At 51.9% G+C, this 18,922-nt stretch overlaps 1 protein-coding gene across 1 annotated transcript in view; it reads right to left on the bottom strand.

Moving 5' to 3' along the window:
- The window catches only part of LOC138566150 (peptidoglycan recognition protein 1-like), a 137,006-nt gene extending 120,718 nt beyond the window's left edge, over positions 1-16,288 (bottom strand). The window contains exon 1 of the mRNA XM_069643165.1: positions 16,247-16,288. The gene's annotated coding sequence lies outside the window, so the exon portion shown is untranslated. The remainder of the gene's footprint in view (positions 1-16,246) is intronic.
- Positions 16,289-18,922: the final 2,634 nt, after the last annotated feature.

Here is an 18,922-nt window from a genome sequence, read left to right as displayed (position 1 = left end):
TGAGCTGCAGCGTACACAATGGAGAATGGGCGTGAGCTGCAGCGTACACAATGGAGAATGGACGTGATCTGCAGCGTACACAATGGAGAATGGGTGTGAGCTGCACAGTACACAATGGAGAATAGGCGTGAGCTGCAGCGTACACAATGGAGAATGGGCGTGAGCTGCAGGCTACAGAATGGAGAAAAGGCATTAGCTGCAGCAAACACAAAGGAGAATAGGCGTGAGCTGCAGCGTACACAAAGGAGAATGGCCGTGGGCTGCACAGTACACAATGGAGAATAGGTGTGAGCTGCAGCATACACAATGGAGAATAGGCGTGAGCTGCAGCGTACACAATGGAGGAAAGCCTTGAGCTGCAGCATACACAATGGAGAATGGGGGTGAGCTGCAGCGTACACAATGAAGAATAGGCTTGAGCTGCATGGTACACAATGGCGAATGGGCGTGCTGCAGTGTACACAATGGAGAATGGGCGTTAGCTGCAGCGTACACAATGGGGAATGGACGTGAGCTGCACAGTACACAATGGAGAATAGACGTGAGCTGCACAGTACACAATGGAGAATAGGCGTGAGCTGCAGCGTACACAAAGGGGAATGGGCATCAGCTGCAGCGTACCCAATGGAGAATGGGCGTGAGCTGAAGCGTACACAATGGAGAATAGGCGTGAGCTGCAGCATACACAATGGAGAATGGGGATGAGCTGCAGCGTACACAATGGAGAATGGGCGTGAGCTGCAGCGTACACAAAGGAGAAGGGACGTTAGCTGCAGCGTACACAAAGGAGAAGGGGTGTGAGCAGCACAGTACACAATGGAGAATAGACGTGAGCTGCACAGTACACAATGGAGAAAAGGCGTGAGCTGCAGCGTACACAAAGGGGAATGGGCATCAGCTGTAGCGTACCCAATGGAGAATGGGCATGAGCTGAAGCGTACACAATGGAGAATGGGCGTGAGCTGCAGCATACACAATGGAGAATGGGCGTGAGCTGCAGCGTACACAATGGAGAATGGGCGTGAGCTGCAGCGTACACAATGGAGAATGGGGGTGCTGCAGCGTACAGAATGGAGAATGGGCGTGAGCTGCAGCGTACACAATGGAGAATGGGCGTGAGCTGCAGCGTACACAATTGGGAATAGGCGTGAGCTGCAGCGTACACAATGGAGAATAGGCGTGAGCTGCAGCGTACACAATGGAAAATGGGCGTGAGCTGCAGCGTACACAATGGAGAATGGGTGTGCTGCAGTGTACACGAAGGGGAATGGGCATCAGCTGCATGGTACACAATGGAGAATGGGTGTGCTGCTTTGTACACAATGGAGAATGGGCATGAGCTGCAGCGTACACAATGGAGAATGGGCGTGAGCTGCAGCATACACAATGGAGAATGGGCGTGAGCTGCAGCGTACACAATGGAGAATGGGTGTGCTGCAGCGTACACAATGGAGAATGGGCGTGAGCTGCAGCGTACACAATGGAGAATGGGCGTGAGCTGCAGCGTACACAATAGAGAATGGATGTGAGCTGCAGCATACACAATGGAGAATGGATGTGAACTGCACAGTATACAATGGAGAATAGGCGTGAGCTGCACAGTACACAATGGAGAATAGGCGTGAGTTGCAGCGTACACAATGGAGAATGGGGGTGAGCTGCAGCGTACACAATGGAGAATGGGCGTGAGCTGCAGCGTACACAATGGAGAATGGGCGTGAGCTGCAGCGTACACAATGGAGAATGGAGGTGAGCTGCAGCGTACACAATGGAGAATAGGCGTGAGCTGCAGGCAGCGTACACAATAGAGAATGGGTGTGAGCTGCAGCGTACACAATGGAGAATGGCCGTGAGCTGCAGCATACACAATGGAGAATGGATGTGAGCTGTGCAGTACACAATGGAGAATAGGCGTGAGCTGCACAGTACACAATGGAGAATAGGCGTGAGCTGCAGCATACACAATGGAGAATGGGGGTGAGCTGCAGCGTACACAATGGAGAATGGACGTGAGCTGCAGCGTACACAATGGAGAATGGGTGTGAGCTGCACAGTACACAATGGAGAATGGATGTGAACTGCACAGTATACAATGGAGAATAGGCGTGAGCTGCACAGTACACAATGGAGAATAGGCGTGAGTTGCAGCGTACACAATGGAGAATGGGGGTGAGCTGCAGCGTACACAATGGAGAATGGGCGTGAGCTGCAGCGTACACAATGGAGAATGGGCATGAGCTGCAGCGTACACAATGGAGAATGGAGGTGAGCTGCAGCGTACACAATGGAGAATAGGCGTGAGCTGCAGGCAGCGTACACAATAGAGAATGGGTGTGAGCTGCAGCGTACACAATGGAGAATGGCCGTGAGCTGCAGCATACACAATGGAGAATGGATGTGAGCTGCGCAGTACACAATGGAGAATAGGCATGAACTGCACAGTACACAATGGAGAATAGGCGTGAGCTGCAGCGTACACAATGGAGAATGGGGGTGAGCTGCAGCGTACACAATGGAGAATGGACGTGAGCTGCAGGGTACACAATGGAGAATGGGTGTGAGCTGCACAGTACACAATGGAGAATAGGCGTGAGCTGCAGCGTACACAATGGAGAATGGGCGTGAGCTGCAGCCTACACAATGGAGAAAAGGCATTAGCTGCAGCAAACACAAAGGAGAATAGGCGTGAGCTGCAGCATACACAAAGGAGAATGGCCGTGGGCTGCACAGTACACAATGGAGAATAGGTGTGAGCTGCAGCATACACAATGGAGAATAGGCGTGAGCTGCAGCGTACACAATGGAGGTAAGCCGTGAGCTGCAGCATACACAATGGAGAATGGGGGTGAGCTGCAGCGTACGCAATGGAGAATAGGCTTGAGCTGCATGGTACACAATGGCGAATGGGCGTGCTGCAGTGTACACAATGGAGAATGGGCGTTAGCTGCAGTGTACACAATGGGGAATGGACGTGAGCTGCACAGTACACAATGGAGAATAGACGTGAGCTGCACAGTACACAATGGAGAATAGGCGTGAGCTGCAGCGTACACAAAGGGGAATGGGCATCAGCTGCAGCGTACCCAATGGAGAATGGGCGTGAGCTGAAGCGTACACAATGGAGAATAGGCGTGAGCTGCAGCGTACACAATGGAGAATGGGGATGAGCTGCAGCGTACACAATGGAGAATGGGCGTGAGCTGCAGCGTACACAAAGGAGAAGGGACGTTAGCTGCAGCATACACAATGGAGAGTGGGTGTGAGCTGCACAGTACACAATGGAGAATAGACGTGAGCTGCAGCGTACACAATGGGGAATGGGCGTCAGCTGCATGGTACACAATGGGTAATGGGCGTCAGCTGCATGGTACACAATGGAGAATGGGCGTGAGCTGAAGCGTACACAATGGAGAATAGGCGTGAGCTGCAGCGTACACAATGGAGAATGGGTGTGAGCTGCAGCATACACAATGGAGAATAGGCGTGAGCTGCAGCGTACACAATGGAGAATGGGCGTGAGCTGCAGCGTACACAATGGAGAATGGGTGTGCTGCAGTGTACACAATGGAGAATGGGTGTGCTGCAGTGTACACAATGGGTAATGGGAGTCAGCTGCATGGTACACAATGGGTAATGGGAGTCAGCTGCATGGTACACAATGGGTAATGGGCGTCAGCTGCATGGTACACAATGGAGAATGGGCGTGAGCTGCAGCGTACACAATGGAGAATGGGCGTGAGCTGCAGCGTACACAATGGAGAATGGGTGTGCTGCAGTGTACACAAAGGGGAATGGGCATCAGCTGCATGGTACACAATGGAGAATGGGTGTGCTGCTTTGTACACAATGGAGAATGGGCATGAGCTGCAGCGTACACAATGGAGAATGGGCGTGAGCTGCAGCATACACAATGGAGAATGGGCGTGAGCTGCAGCGTACACAATGGAGAATGGGTGTGCTGCAGCGTACACAATGGAGAATGGGCGTGAGCTGCAGCGTACACAATGGAGAATGGGCGTGAGCTGCAGCGTACACAATAGAGAATGGATGTGAGCTGCAGCGTACACAATGGAGAATGGATGTGAACTGCACAGTACACAATGGATAATAGGCGTGAGCTGCACAGTACACAATGGAGAATAGGCGTGAGTTGCAGCGTACACAATGGAGAATGGGCGTGAGCTGCAGCGTACACAATGGAGAATGGGCGTGAGCTGCAGCGTACACAATGGAGAATGGGCATGAGCTGCAGCGTACACAATGGAGAATGGAGGTGAGCTGCAGCGTACACAATGGAGAATAGGCGTGAGCTGCAGGCAGCGTACACAATAGAGAATGGGTGTGAGCTGCACAGTACACAATGGAGAATGGGCGTGAGCTGCAGCGTACACAATGGAGAATGGACGTGAGCTGCAGCGTACACAATGGAGAATGGGTGTGAGCTGCACAGTACACAAAGGAGAATGGCCGTGGGCTGCACAGTACACAATGGAGAATAGGCGTGAGCTGCAGCATACACAATGGAGGAAAGCCGTGAGCTGCAGCATACACAATGGAGAATGGGGGTGAGCTGCAGCGTACACAATGGAGAATAGGCTTGAGCTGCATGCTACACAATGGCGAATGGGCGTTCTGCAGTGTACACAATGGAGAATGGGCGTTAGCTGCAGCGTACACAATGGGGAATGGACGTGAGCTGCACAGTACACAATGGAGAATAGACGTGAGCTGCACAGTACACAATGGAGAATAGGCGTGAGCTGCAGCGTACACAAAGGGGAATGGGCATCAGCTGCAGCGTACCCAATGGAGAATGGGCGTGAGCTGAAGCGTACACAATGGAGAATAGGCGTGAGCTGCAGCGTACACAATGGAGAATGGGGATGAGATGCAGCGTACACAATGGAGAATGGGCGTGAGCTGCAGCGTACACAAAGGAGAAGGGACGTTAGCTGCAGCATACACAATGGAGAATGGGTGTGAGCTGCACAGTACACAATGGAGAATAGACGTGAGCTGCAGCGTACACAATGGGGAATGGGCGTCAGCTGCATGGTACACAATGGAGAATGGGTGTGCTGCAGTGTACACAATGGAGAATGGGCGTGAGCTGCAGCGTACACAATGAAGAATGGGCGTGAGCTGCAGCTTACACAATGGAGAATGGGCGTGAGCTGCAGGGAGCGTACACAATAGAGAATGGGCGTGAGCTGCAGCGTACACAATGGAGAATGGGTGTGCTGCAGTGTACACAAAGGGGAATGGGCGTCAGCTGCATGGTACACAATGGAGAATGGGTGTGCTGCTTTGTACACAATGGAGAATGGGCATGAGCTGCAGCGTACACAATGGAGAATGAGCGTGAGCTACAGCATACACAATGGAGAATGGGCGTGAGCTGCAGCGTACACAATGGAGAATGGGTGTGCTGCAGCGTACAGAATGGAGAATGGGTGTGAGCTGCAGCGTACACAATGGAGAATGGGCGTGAGCTGCAGCGTACACAATGGAGAATGGGTGTGCTGCAGTGTACACAATGGAGAATGGGTGTGCTGCAGTGTACACAATGGGTAATGGGCGTCAGCTGCATGGTACACAATGGGTAATGGGCGTCAGCTGCATGGTACACAATGGAGAATGGGCGTGAGCTGCAGCGTACACAATGGAGAATAGGCGTGAGCTGCAGCGTACACAATGGAGAATGGGGGTGCTCCAGTGTACAAAATAGGCGTGAGCTGCAGCGTACACAATGGAGAATGGGTGTGCTGCAGTGTACACAATGGGGAATGGGCGTCAGCTGCATGGTACACAATGGGGAATGGGCGTGAGCTGCAGCGTACACAATGGAGAATGGGTGTGCTGCAGTGTACACAATGGAGAATGGCGTGAGCTGCAGCGTACACAATGGAGAATGGGTGTGCTGCAGTGTACACAATGGAGAATGGGCGTGAGCTGCAGCGTACACAATGGAGAATGGGCGTGAGCTGCAGCGTACACAATGGAGAATAGGCGTGAGCTGCAGCGTACACAATGGAGAATGGGCGTGGGCTGCAGCGTACACAATGGAGAATGGGTGTGCTGCAGTGTACACAATAGGCGCGAGCTGCAGCGTACACAATGGGGAATGGGCGTGAGCTGCAGCGTACACATTGGAGAATGGGTGTGAGCTGCAGCGTACACAATGGAGAATGGGTGTGAGCTGCAGCGTACACAATGGAGAATGGGTGTGCTGCAGTGTACACAAAGAGGAATGGGCGTCAGCTGTATGGTACACAATGGAGAATGGGTGTGCTGCTTTGTACACAATGGAGAATGGGCATGAGCTGCAGCGTACACAATGGAGAATGGGCGTGAGCTGCAGCATACACAATGGAGAATGGGCTTGAGCTGCAGCATACACAATGGAGCATGGGCGTGAGTTGCAGCGTACACAATGGAGAATGGGCGTGAGCTGCAGGCAGCGTACACAATAGAGAATGGGTGTGAGCTGCAGCGTCCACAATGGAGAATGGGCGTGAGCTGCAGCATACACAATGGAGAATGGATGTGAGCTGCGCAGTACACAATGGAGAATAGGCGTGAGCTGCACAGTACACAATGGAGAATAGGCGTGAGCTGCAGCGTACACAATGGAGAATGGGGTGAGCTGCAGCGTACACAATGGAGAATGGGCGTGAGCTGCAGCGTACACAATGGAGAATGTACGTGAGCTGCAGCGTACACAATGGAGAATGGGTGTGAGCTGCACAGTACACAATGGAAAATAGGCGTGAGCTGCAGCGTACACAATGGAGAATGGGCATGAGCTGCAGGCTACAGAATGGAGAAAAGGCATTAGCTGCAGCAAACACAAAGGAGAATAGGTGTGAGCTGCAGCATACACAATGGAGAATAGACGTGAGCTGCAGCGTACACAATGGAGGAAAGCCGTGAGCTGCAGCATACACAATGGAGAATGGGGGTGAGCTGCAGCGTACACAATGGAGAATAGGCTTGAGCTGCATGGTACACAATGGCGAATGGGCGTGCTGCAGTGTACACAATGGAGAATGGGCGTTAGCTGCAGCGTACACAATGGGGAATGGACGTGAGCTGCACAGTACACAATGGAGAATAGACGTGAGCTGCACAGTACACAATGGAGAATAGGCGTGAGCTGCAGCGTACACAAAGGGGAATGGGCATCAGCTGCAGCGTATCCAATGGAGAATGGGCGTGAGCTGAAGCGTACACAATGGAGAATAGGCGTGAGCTGCAGCATACACAATGGAGAATGGGGATGAGCTGCAGCGTACACAATGGAGAATGGGCGTGAGCTGCAGCGTACACAAAGGAGAAGGGACGTTAGCTGCAGCATACACAATGGAGAATGGGTGTGAGCTGCACCGTACACAATGGAGAATAGACGTGAGCTGCACAGTACACAATGGAGAATAGGCGTGAGCTGCACAGTATACAATGGAGAATAGGCGTGAGTTGCAGCGTACACAATGGAGAATGGGGGTGAGCTGCAGCGTACACAATGGAGAATGGGCGTGAGCTGCAGCATACACAATGGAGAATAGGCGTGAGCTGCACAGTACACAATGGAGAATAGGCGTGAGCTGCAGCGTACACAATGGAGAATGGGGGTGAGCTGCAGCGTACACAATGGAGAATGGGCGTGAGCTGCAGCGTACACAATGGAGAATGGACGTGAGCTGCAACGTACACAATGGAGAATGGGTGTGAGCTGCACAGTACACAATGGAGAATAGGCGTGAGCTGCAGCGTACACAATGGAGAATGGGCGTGAGCTGCAGCCTACACAATGGAGAAAAGGCATTAGCTGCAGCAAACACAAAGGAGAATAGGCGTGAGCTGCAGCGTACACAAAGGAGAATGGCTGTGGGCTGCACAGTACACAATGGAGAATAGGTGTGAGCTGCAGCATACACAATGGAGAATAGGCGTGAGGTGCAGCGTACACAATGGAGGAAAGCCGTGAGCTGCAGCATACACAATGGAGAATGGGGGTGAGCTGCAGCGTACACAATGGAGAATAGGCTTGAGCTGCATGGTACACAATGGCGAATGGGCGTGCTGCAGTGTACACAATGGAGAATGGGCGTGAGCTGCAGCATACACAATGGAGAATGGATGTGAGCTGCGCAGTACACAATTGAGAATAGGCGTGAGCTGCACAGTACACAATGGAGAAGACGCGTGAGTTGCAGCGTACACAATGGAGAATGGGGGTGAGCTGCAGCATACACAATGGAGAATGGGCGTGAGCTGCAGTGTACACAATTGAAAATGGGCATGAGCTGCAGCGTAAACAAAGGAGAATGGGCGTGAGCTGCAGCGCACACGATGGAGAATGGGCTTGAGCTGCAGCATACACAATGGCGAATAGGCTTGAGCTGCATGGTACACAATGGCAAATGGGTGTGCTGCAGTGTACACAATGGAGAATGGGCGTGAGCTGCAGTGTACACAATGGAGAAGAGGCGTGAGCTGCAGCGTACACAATGGAGAATAGGCGTGAGCTGCAGTGTACACAAAGAGAATGGGCGTGAGCTGCACAGTACACAATGGAGAATAGGCGTGAGTTGCAGCGTACACAATGGAGAATGGGGGTGAGCTGCAGCGTACACAATCGGCTTGAGCTGCATGGTACACAATGGCGAATGGGCGTGCTGCAGTGTACACAATGGAGAATGGGCGTTAGCTGCAGCGTACACAATGGGGAATGGACGTGAGCTGCACAGTACACAATGGAGAATAGACGTGAGCTGCACAGTACACAATGGAGAATAGGCGTGAGCTGCAGCGTACACAAAGGGGAATGGGTATCAGCTGCAGCGTACCCAATGGAGAATGGGCGTGAGCTGCAGCATACACAATGGAGAATGGGGGTGAGCTGCAGCGTACACAATGGAGAATAGGCTTGAACTGCATGGTACACAATGGCGAATGGGCGTGCTGCAGTGTACACAATGGAGAATGGGCGTTAGCTGCAGCGTACATAATGGGGAATGGACGTGAGCTGCACAGTACACAATGGAGAATAGACGTGAGCTGCACAGTACACAATGGAGAATAGGCGTGAGCTGCAGCGTACACAAAGGGGAATGGGCATCAGCTGCAGCGTATCCAATGGAGAATGGGCGTGAGCTGAAGCGTACACAATGGAGAATAGGCGTGAGCTGCAGCATACACAATGGAGAATGGGGATGACCTGCAGCGTACACAATGGAGAATGGGCGTGAGCTGCAGCGTACACAAAGGAGAAGGGACGTTAGCTGCAGCATACACAATGGAGAATGGGTGTGAGCTGCACAGTACACAATGGAGAATAGACGTGAGCTGCACAGTACACAATGGAGAATAGGCGTGAGCTGCACAGTATACAATGGAGAATAGGCGTGAGTTGCAGCGTACACAATGGAGAATGGGGGTGAGCTGCAGCGTACACAATGGAGAATGGGCGTGAGCTGCAGCATACACAATGGAGAATAGGCGTGAGCTGCACAGTACACAATAGAGAATAGGCATGAGCTGCAGCGTACACAATGGAGAATGGGCGTGAGCTGCAGCGTACACAATGGAGAATGGACGTGAGCTGCAGCGTACACAATGGAGAATGGGTGTGAGCTGCACAGTACACAATGGAGAATAGGCGTGAGCTGCAGCGTACACAATGGAGAATGGGCGTGAGCTGCAGCCTACACAATGGAGAAAAGGCATTAGCTGCAGCAAACACAAAGGAGAATAGGCGTGAGCTGCAGCGTACACAAAGGAGAATGGCCGTGGGCTGCACAGTACACAATGGAGAATAGGTGTGAGCTGCAGCATACACAATGGAGAATAGGCATGAGCTGCAGCGTACACAATGGAGGAAAGCCGTGAGCTGCAGCGTACACAATGGAGAATGGGGGTGAGCTGCAGCGTACACAATGGAGAATAGGCTTGAGCTGCATGGTACACAATGGCGAATGGGTGTGCTGCAGTGTACACAATGGAGAATGGGCGTGAGCTGCAGCATACACAATGGAGAATGGATGTGAGCTGCGCATTACACAATTGAGAATAGGCGTGAGCTTCAGCGTACACAATGGAGAATGGGTGTGCTGCAGCGTACACAATGGAGAATGGGCGTGAGCTGCAGGGTACACAATGGAGAATGGGCGTGAGCTGCAGCGTACACAATAGAGAATGGGTGTGAGCTGCAGTGTACACAATGGAGAATGGATGTGAACTGCACAGTACACAATGGAGAATAGGCGTGAGCTGCACAGTACACAATGGAGAATAGGCGTGAGTTGCAGCGTACACAATGGAGAATGGGGGTGAGCTGCAGCGTACACAATGGAGAATGGGCGTGAGCTGCAGCATACACAATGGAGAATGGGCATGAGCTGCAGCGTACACAATGGAGAATGGAGGTGAGCTGCAGCGTACACAATGGAGAATAGGCGTGAGCTGCAGGCAGCATACACAATAGAGAATGGGTGTGAGCTGCAGCGTACACAATGGAGAATGGGCGTGAGCTGCAGCATACACAATGGAGAATGGATATGAGCTGCGCAGTACACAATGGAGAATAGGCGTGAGCTGCACAGTACACAATGGAGAATAGGCGTGAGCTGCAGCGTACACAATGGAGAATGGGGGTGAGCTGCAGCGTACACAATGGAGAATGGGCTTGAGCTGCAGCGTACACAATGGAGAATGGACGTGAGCTGCAGCGTACACAATGGAGAATGGACGTGAGCTGCAGCGTACACAATGGAGAATGGGTGTGAGCTGCACAGTACACAATGGAGAATAGGCGTGAGCTGCAGCGTACACAATGTAGAATGGGCGTGAGCTGCAGCCTACACAATGGAGAAAATGCATTAGCTGCAGCAAACACAAAGGAGAATAGGCGTGAGCAGCAGCGTACACAAAGGAGAATGGCTGTGGGCTGCACAGTACACAATGGAGAATAGGTGTGAGCTGCAGCATACACAATGGAGAATAGGCGTGAGCTGCAGCGTACACAATGGAGGAAAGCCGTGAGCTGCAGCATACACAATGGAGAATGGGGGTGAGCTGCAGCGTACACAATGGAGAATAGGCTTGAGCTGCATGGTACACAATGGCGAATGGGCGTGCTGCAGTGTACACAATGGAGAATAGGCGTGAGCTGCAGCGTACACAAAGGGGAATTTGCATCAGCTGCAGCGTACCCAATGGAGAATGGGCGTGAGCTGAAGCGTACACAATGGAGAATAGGCGTGAGCTGCAGCGTACACAATGGAGAATGGGGATGAGCTGCAGCGTACACAATGGAGAATGGGCGTGAGCTGCAGCGTACACAAAGGAGAAGGGACGTTAGCTGCAGCATACACAATGGAGAATGGGTGTGAGCTGCACAGTACACAATGGAGAATAGACGTGAGCTGCACAGTACACAATGGAGAAAAGGCGTGAGCTGCAGCGTACACAAAGGGGAATGGGCATCAGCTGCAGTGTACCTAATGGAGAATGGGCATGAGCTGAAGCGTACACAATGGAGAATGGGCGTGAGCTGCAGCATACACAATGGAGAATGGGCGTGAGCTGCAGCATACACAATGGAGAATGGGCATGAGCTGCAGGGTACACAATGGAGAATAGACATGAGTTGCAGTGCACACAATGGACAATAGGCGTCAGCTGCACAGTAAACAATGGAGAATGGGCATGAGCTGCAGCATACACAGTGGAGAAAAGACGTGAGCTGCAGCGTACACAAAGGGGAATGGGCATGAGCTGCAGCGTACCCAAAGGAGAATGGGCGTGAGCTGAAGCGTACAAATTTGAGAATGGGCGTGAGCTGCAGCATACACAATGGAGAATGGGCGTGAGCTGCAGCATACACAATGGAGAATGGGCGTGAGCTGCAGCATACACAATGGAGAATGGGCGTGAGCTGCATCGTACACAATGGAGAATGGGCATGAGCTGCAGCGTACACAGTGGAGAAAAGATGTGAGCTGCAGCGTACACAATGGAGAATGGGTGTGAGCTGCAGCATACACAATGGAGAAATGGCGTGAGCTGCAGCGTACATAACGGAGAATGGGCGTGAGCTGCAGTGTACACAATGGGGATTGGGCGTGAGCTGCAGCATACACAATGTAGAATGGGCATGAGCTGCAGCGTACACAATGGAGAATGGGCGTGAGCTGCAGCGTACACAATGGAGAATGGGCGTGAGCTGCAGCGTACACAATGGAGAATGGGCGTGAGCTGCAGCGTACACAATGGAGAATGGGCATGAGCTGCAGCATACACAATGGAGAATAGGCGTGAGCTGCAGCGTACACAATGGGGAATAGGCGTCAGCTGCAGCGTACACAATGGAGAATGGGAGTGAGCTGCAGCGTACACAATGGAGAATAGGCGTGAGCTGCAGCGTACACAATGGGAAATAGGCGTCAGCTGCAGCGTACACAATGGAGAATGGGGATGAGCTGCAGCGTACACAATGGAGAATGGGCGTGAGCTGCAGCGTACACAAAGGAGAAGGGACGTTAGCTGCAGCATACACAATGGAGAATGGGTGTGAGCTGCACAGTACACAATGGAGAATAGACGTGAGCTGCACAGTACACAATGGAGAAAAGGCGTGAGCTGCAGCGTACACAAAGGGGAATGGGCATCAGCTGTAGTGTACCTAATGGAGAATGGGCGTGAGCTGAAGCGTACACAATGGAGAATGGGCGTGAGCTGCAGCATACACAATGGAGAATGGGCGTGAGCTGCAGCATACACAATGGAGAATGGGCATGAGCTGCAGCGTACACAATGGAGAATAGACATGAGTTGCAGTGCACACAATGGACAATAGGCGTCAGCTGCACAGTAAACAATGGAGAATGGGCATGAGCTGCAGCGTACACAGTGGAGAAAAGACGTGAGCTGCAGCGTACACAAAGGGGAATGGGCATCAGCTGCAGCGTACCCAATGGAGAATGGGCGTGAGCTGAAGCGTACAAATTTGAGAATGGGCGTGAGCTGCAGCATACACAATGGAGAATGGGCGTGAGCTGCATCGTACACAATGGAGAATGGGCATGAGCTGCAGCGTACACAGTGGAGAAAAGATGTGAGCTGCAGCGTACACAATGGAGAATGGGTGTGAGCTGCAGCATACACAATGGAGAAATGGCGTGAGCTGCAGCGTACACAATGGAGAATGGGAGTGAGCTGCAGCGTACACAATGGAGAATTGGCGTGAGCTGCAGCGTACACAATGGGGAATAGGCGTCAGCTGCAGCGTACACAATAGAGAATGGGAGTGAGCTGCAGCGTACACAATGGGGAATAGGCATCAGCTGCAGCGTACACAATGGAGAATGGGAGTGAGCTGCAGCGTACACAATGGAGAATTGGCGTGAGCTGCAGCGTACACAATGGAGAATTGGCGTGAGCTGCAGCGTACACAATGGAGATCAGGCAAACCACTCCTCACTGTACAGGGCTACATCATATATACATGAAATATACATATATACATACATGTACATCCCTGCCCGCCCAGTCGCACACCTGCACTGACGCTTGGCTCCCCCAGCACTTGTGGTCTGTATCTGCAACCCTACAGTCCCCTTACCTACACTTATTAAACACCTGTTGTCTGCACTTTTAACACTGGCACCTGCTATCTTTTGGCCACACTACTTGTTTTTTGATCCCATGTCTGGCACTTACCCTCCTCCCCCTCCCCTGCACTTGCGTGATCTCAATGTCACTTGGCCTAGTAAGATCGTTGCCTTTGTCCTCCCTCTGTTCTCCCTTCCTTGCCTCGTCGCGCCTTTAAACACTTGTGTATATGCGCGTTTTGAATCCCATATCATATCATAAATGCAAAAGATCACTCAGGAAGGTATGTAGTCTGGCAAAGCCACGCCTCATGGTACGGGGGCTTGCAAAACATGGCACTTGCAATGCTTAAAGTTCAGCAGGAATCATACAAAGCACAAGGCTGGAATTGTCAAGTTGCGTGGGTTACAGGCCCATATCATGGAAGCGTCAGGCTGGAGGCGTCAAGCAGGTGGGTATGGAAGGTCAAAGATAGGTCAGTTGCGGGTCAATACATATGCAGCACGAGTTTGGGAGGAGAAAGTCTGTGAGTTGCTGGCGAATACAGAACTCAGCACAGGGCTGGAAAGGCAGCGAGTATGTTGTGGTCCCAGAAGTTAAATCAGGACAGAAGCAATTTAGCATAAAGCTGGTAGCCCTAGGGAGCAGCGGTCTGGGGTTAGTATTACAGTGGTCGAGGTAGGAAACCGCGCTGTAGGCATGAGCCGCGCCCAGCGTGAGTGGGCATAGATCAGTTGCGCAGGAAAGATTAACTGCATAGCGTAGATGTGGCGGAGGAGGGATGAGAGTCTGGCTGCAATCGGGAGGGATGTGTTGCACGAAGGCAGATTTACCTACCTGGCCTGATTTGTAGAGCACTTTACGCCAAAGGGCTTGACAGTGAAATCATAAGATAGTACAATAGTAATGACTAAACAATCAGAAAACCTTGAGGCCAGATCAAAAGTGGGGCTAGGAGGAAAGAGAGCGAAGAGAGAGAAAGTGAGTTCCAGTGCAGAGGGGCCAGAAGAGAGAAGGAGCCAACGCGTGATCAGCGAGGAACTGCTGGAAGGAATTGGGAACGGAGCGATCGAGCCGGGAATACCACCAGGGAAGAGATCGAAGGGGGAGCAAGATTATGAAGAGACTTATAGACAAGACAGAGCAAGTAGAAAGCGCGAGCCGCCAATGAAGGGAAGAAAGGGCAGGAGAGATGGAGCAAGTGAGAAAAGCAGGTCGACAGAGGAGTTATGAATTGACTCGAGAGGACTCAGGCGAGAAGTGGGAAGACCCAGAGAGAAGGCCGGAGCAATAGAAAAGGCGGCCAGAGATGATGAAAAAGACGCAATGAATAGCTAGCACTACTCCGTCATAGTTCTCTGCTGGGCCATGATTCCCAAGAGTCAAGGCAAGTCGATGGTCAGAAGTAAGGCAAGATAATTGATCATGGCTGCCCTTCCAATGGGACCCACAGTCAAGCAACAAAAACTCAGCTTTGCCACTATCTAGAAAGAGCCAGTTATCCTGCATCCCTCTCTAGAGAGGCCCCAAACTAGACTTCAAATACTTCCTGCCGTGAAAGGGCTTCATGTGTGGATTAAACAACGAAAGCGGCGATGCAGCTCCCTGAGGGACTCCACATTCCAACGTGTAAAGCAGAGATGGAAATACGTTGATCACAAACCGTGCGTTCAATCACTTTAAAGCCTTTCTGAGACCCTTGCCTCGGAAGCAAGGGTCTGTAAAGTGATTCGGTGGTGAAAGATGTCACGGTGAGGTGCAAAAAATAATCTATCACAATTACAAGTGATCACTCTGAATGCCTGTCTATGCTCCTCAAAGGCTGATCAGCGAACCCACCAGAGCTGTTTCAGTGCCATGCAGCGGCCTGAAGCCTGATTGGCGCTAGCCGAGTAGATCATTTGGGAGGCGAGAGGTCATCAGCTGCTCCTAAAGGAACTTTGGCAATACATTGGTACTTTTCTGGTCCCTCTGGATCAGGATTATTTCGCTTCTTGAGAGCCGGTATTTACAGTCGCTTAAAGAGAAGCAAAATGGCAACATGGAGAGACTCGCTGGCAGGGGGTTCCTGACCCCACCCTTTCACACCATGGGGTGGGCACCATTTATGAGAAACAAGACAGATGGTTTCGGAAGAATTCCTCGCATTCCTCATAGTGCAGCGTGCGATCAGGTGTGTGCACCCACCTTGCAAAACAGCACACCTTGAAATTGCTTGTGCCCCAAAAAGTAGCTACCCTTCCCCAATGCCCCTTTACTGTTACCTTGAAATGCAGCGCATCGCCTCCTTGCTGGGGCTGCAATTTAAAGTCCAAGGGCCACCAGAGACATCATTTGAAAGGGGGCGCCCCTCATCACCTACCCGCCCTGTAGGTGTGCCTGAACCCTGGCGGAGGTCATGACCTCTTTTGAACCATAGAGTCCCAGCACGTCTTTGCCTCACCCTCGGAGCTGTAAGCTAGGTCCAGCCCAGAATCTTTCGCACCCCAAAACCACATAGTCAAGAGGACCGAGAATTTGGGGTTTGCACCACTCAGTGAGCTTTGAGGGTCCTGCTTAACTATGCTAAATGCACGACACTTATGCCCTGGTAACTGCCCCACCCCCTTGCCCAGCTGCCTCTTGGCCTCACCTGAGTCTCTGTCTGCCCACGGTCCGGGGTGTTCGGCTGAGGAGGGCGGTTCCCCTTTTATAGGACTGAAGTCTGCTGTGCCCCCTCCTACCGGATCTGCAGTGAAGGGGGCATTTCTTCATCTGCGGCACAGGGCGTTTCTGTCATTTCCTGCCAATGTTTCTAGTAATTGACTAAACCGTCCGGATTTCATCCGATTTCACAGAGAGTACATGACTAAAGCGGGCAGCGCCCCTGCCCGACGCCCCCCACCCCCAAGTGGTGTAACATTCGTACGCGCCACTGCAGAAAGCAGCGGGAAAGACGCACAGACTCCCTAATCCAACCCTCCTGCATGATCTGAAATGACCCTCCTGTAGCGCGCCTTGTGCTTTGCAAGTTACCCAAAGAACTGGGGAGCATGGATGGAAAAGGGGGCCACAACTCCTAGGTCTCCCCCCCCCCCCCATGGATATTCTGAAACGTTGGAACCTTTCTTGAAGCTGAAAACGTTGCACCGTTGAGAGCCGCATACCCAGAAGAAGGGGGTAATTCTCCTGGGTGGAACCCAAGCTCTTGTTAGGATCTGTGTTTAAGTGCCAGGGATAGAATAGCAGTTTGGACTAAGATGATAAGTGCCAGGGATAGAATAGCAGTTTGGACTAAAATCGTAAGTGGCAGGCATAGAATAGCAGTTTGGACTAAGATGGTAAGTGCTAGGGACTAAGATGGTAATTGCCAGGGATAGAATAGCAGTTTGGACTAAGATGGTAAGTGCTAGGGACTAAGATGGTAATTGCCAGGGATAGAATAGCAGTTTGGACTAAGATGGTAATTCGAAATATGTCCACAGATCTTTTGGAGGAAGACGCAGCGACAGAAGTCAGGCTGGACAGGGTACATAGAGACAACAGACCCCAGAGCTCGGCCAGGGGACGTCCTGGCAGCATTGCATGATTATACCAGAAAGGAGAGGATCCGGGCTGCGGCGTAGAATGCAGGGTCAGATATCACTCTTTTTCAAGATTTATCGCTGATAACGCTGGCAAAGAGGAAACAAATGGCCCCAGTAACCAGCGCCCTCGGGGATAAAGACATTTGCTACAGATGGACCTTCCCATTTGGGATGGTGTTTGAATGGCAAGGTAAGCAGTGACAGATCACCTCTCTGGTCGAAGGCACCAAACTACTGGGCTTAGAGGAACAGCAGCAGGCTACGAGTGCATCCACTACCAACAGCCAAAACAAACCTATATGCTGGGAATGGTCAAAAAAGATAAATAGGAAGGGGGGTACCAACCCTTCCTCAAAGGGCCACGCCTCGGAGGGCCAGGTGAAGCCACGCACCCCCCAGCTGGGCCTCCACAGCGTGAAGGGCCCTAGAGAGGAACTAGGGCCAGAATCCACATACAATGCCTGGAGAGGGCGAGCAAAGGGGGGAACATCACAGGTCCCGGGAAAGGGGGGTGAGCTGGAATCAAATGGGGGTATTAGGACACCCCGCACTTGGTCCTGGTAATGTTAGTAGGTCTCCCCCGCAGAGGGAACCCACGGTTGAAGTAGTATGGGTGGCCTACACCAGGGAAGGAAGGGAATGGGGGGAAGGGGAGGGAGGGGTGGCTGGGAAGAGGGTCTGGGGGGCGGGGGTACTCGTTAGGGGTGAGGTTCAAGGGCACACTCAGACAGCCAAAAGCATTGCACAGCTAACTACTAGGGCAGGCACATGGTCACAAACACACGCAATGCATGAATCACTCTCCGTTTTCTGACGCTTAACATCCGGGGCTAAACACCCCAGTCAAAAGGAGGAAACTGGAGGGTCTCCTATCTAAACATCAACCCGACTTAAAGGCTCTCGAGGAGACCTACATCAAAAGGCAGGACAGGCACAAGTTGAAGCTAAGCCAATATCCTAAGATATTACAGGCGAATGCGGGGGCAAAGAGGGCAGGGATATTTATAGCATTTAAACAAACCACACAAGTGTCCCTCATGAAAACCCAGGCATCCTCTGTGGGCCGTTCCCTGTTTCTCCTCCTACAACTCAGCCCTCTCACCCTCACAGTGGCCTCGATTTATGTCCCGAACAAGAAGTCAAGAAGGGTTCCTGAAGATGGTTATTTCCGAACTGGAACAATTCAGTGTGGGAGACATAATCTTCCTGGAGGATTTGAACATATACGTCCAGCCCCCGGCTTCGCGGATCCTCAACGCACGGTTCCAGGGATTGACCCTAAGGGACGTCTGGATATCCCTTAGGGGGGAGGAGGTCGTGTATACACTATACTCGAGAGTACACAACATTTTCTCCAGAATGGCCACTCTCATGGGGACATTCAAAACAATAGAAACCCACACCATAACCATCTCAGATCATGCCCCGATTACCTTCTCCCTCAGCATACCCTCACAGCAATCTAAGCCTTGGAAGTGATCTTTCCCTATGGCCCTATTATCCAATCAGCCTACATGCAACTACCTGGAAGGCAAAATGTTAAAATTCTCTGATATTATCTCAGGGGCAGATACCCCGGCGGGGGTGGTATGAGACGTGTTCAAAGCATCCATGAGGGGGGAACTTATCACGGCACAGGCATGCAGGACGCGGCTTAAGGTGAAGTGGATCATGCACTCCCTGGTGAAGGAAATCACACGAGAGGAATTACTCCTCGCAATTGCGAACCTACCGCCAAATAA

This window comes from Ambystoma mexicanum, chromosome 2p (assembly GCF_040938575.1).
Source record: "Ambystoma mexicanum isolate Mex_15411 chromosome 2p, UKY_AmexF1_1, whole genome shotgun sequence".
In the NCBI taxonomy this organism is placed as follows: Eukaryota; Metazoa; Chordata; class Amphibia; order Caudata; family Ambystomatidae; genus Ambystoma; species Ambystoma mexicanum.
The sequence above is the reverse complement of the archived record's forward strand: the minus strand, read 5'-3'. Positions and strand labels throughout refer to the sequence as shown.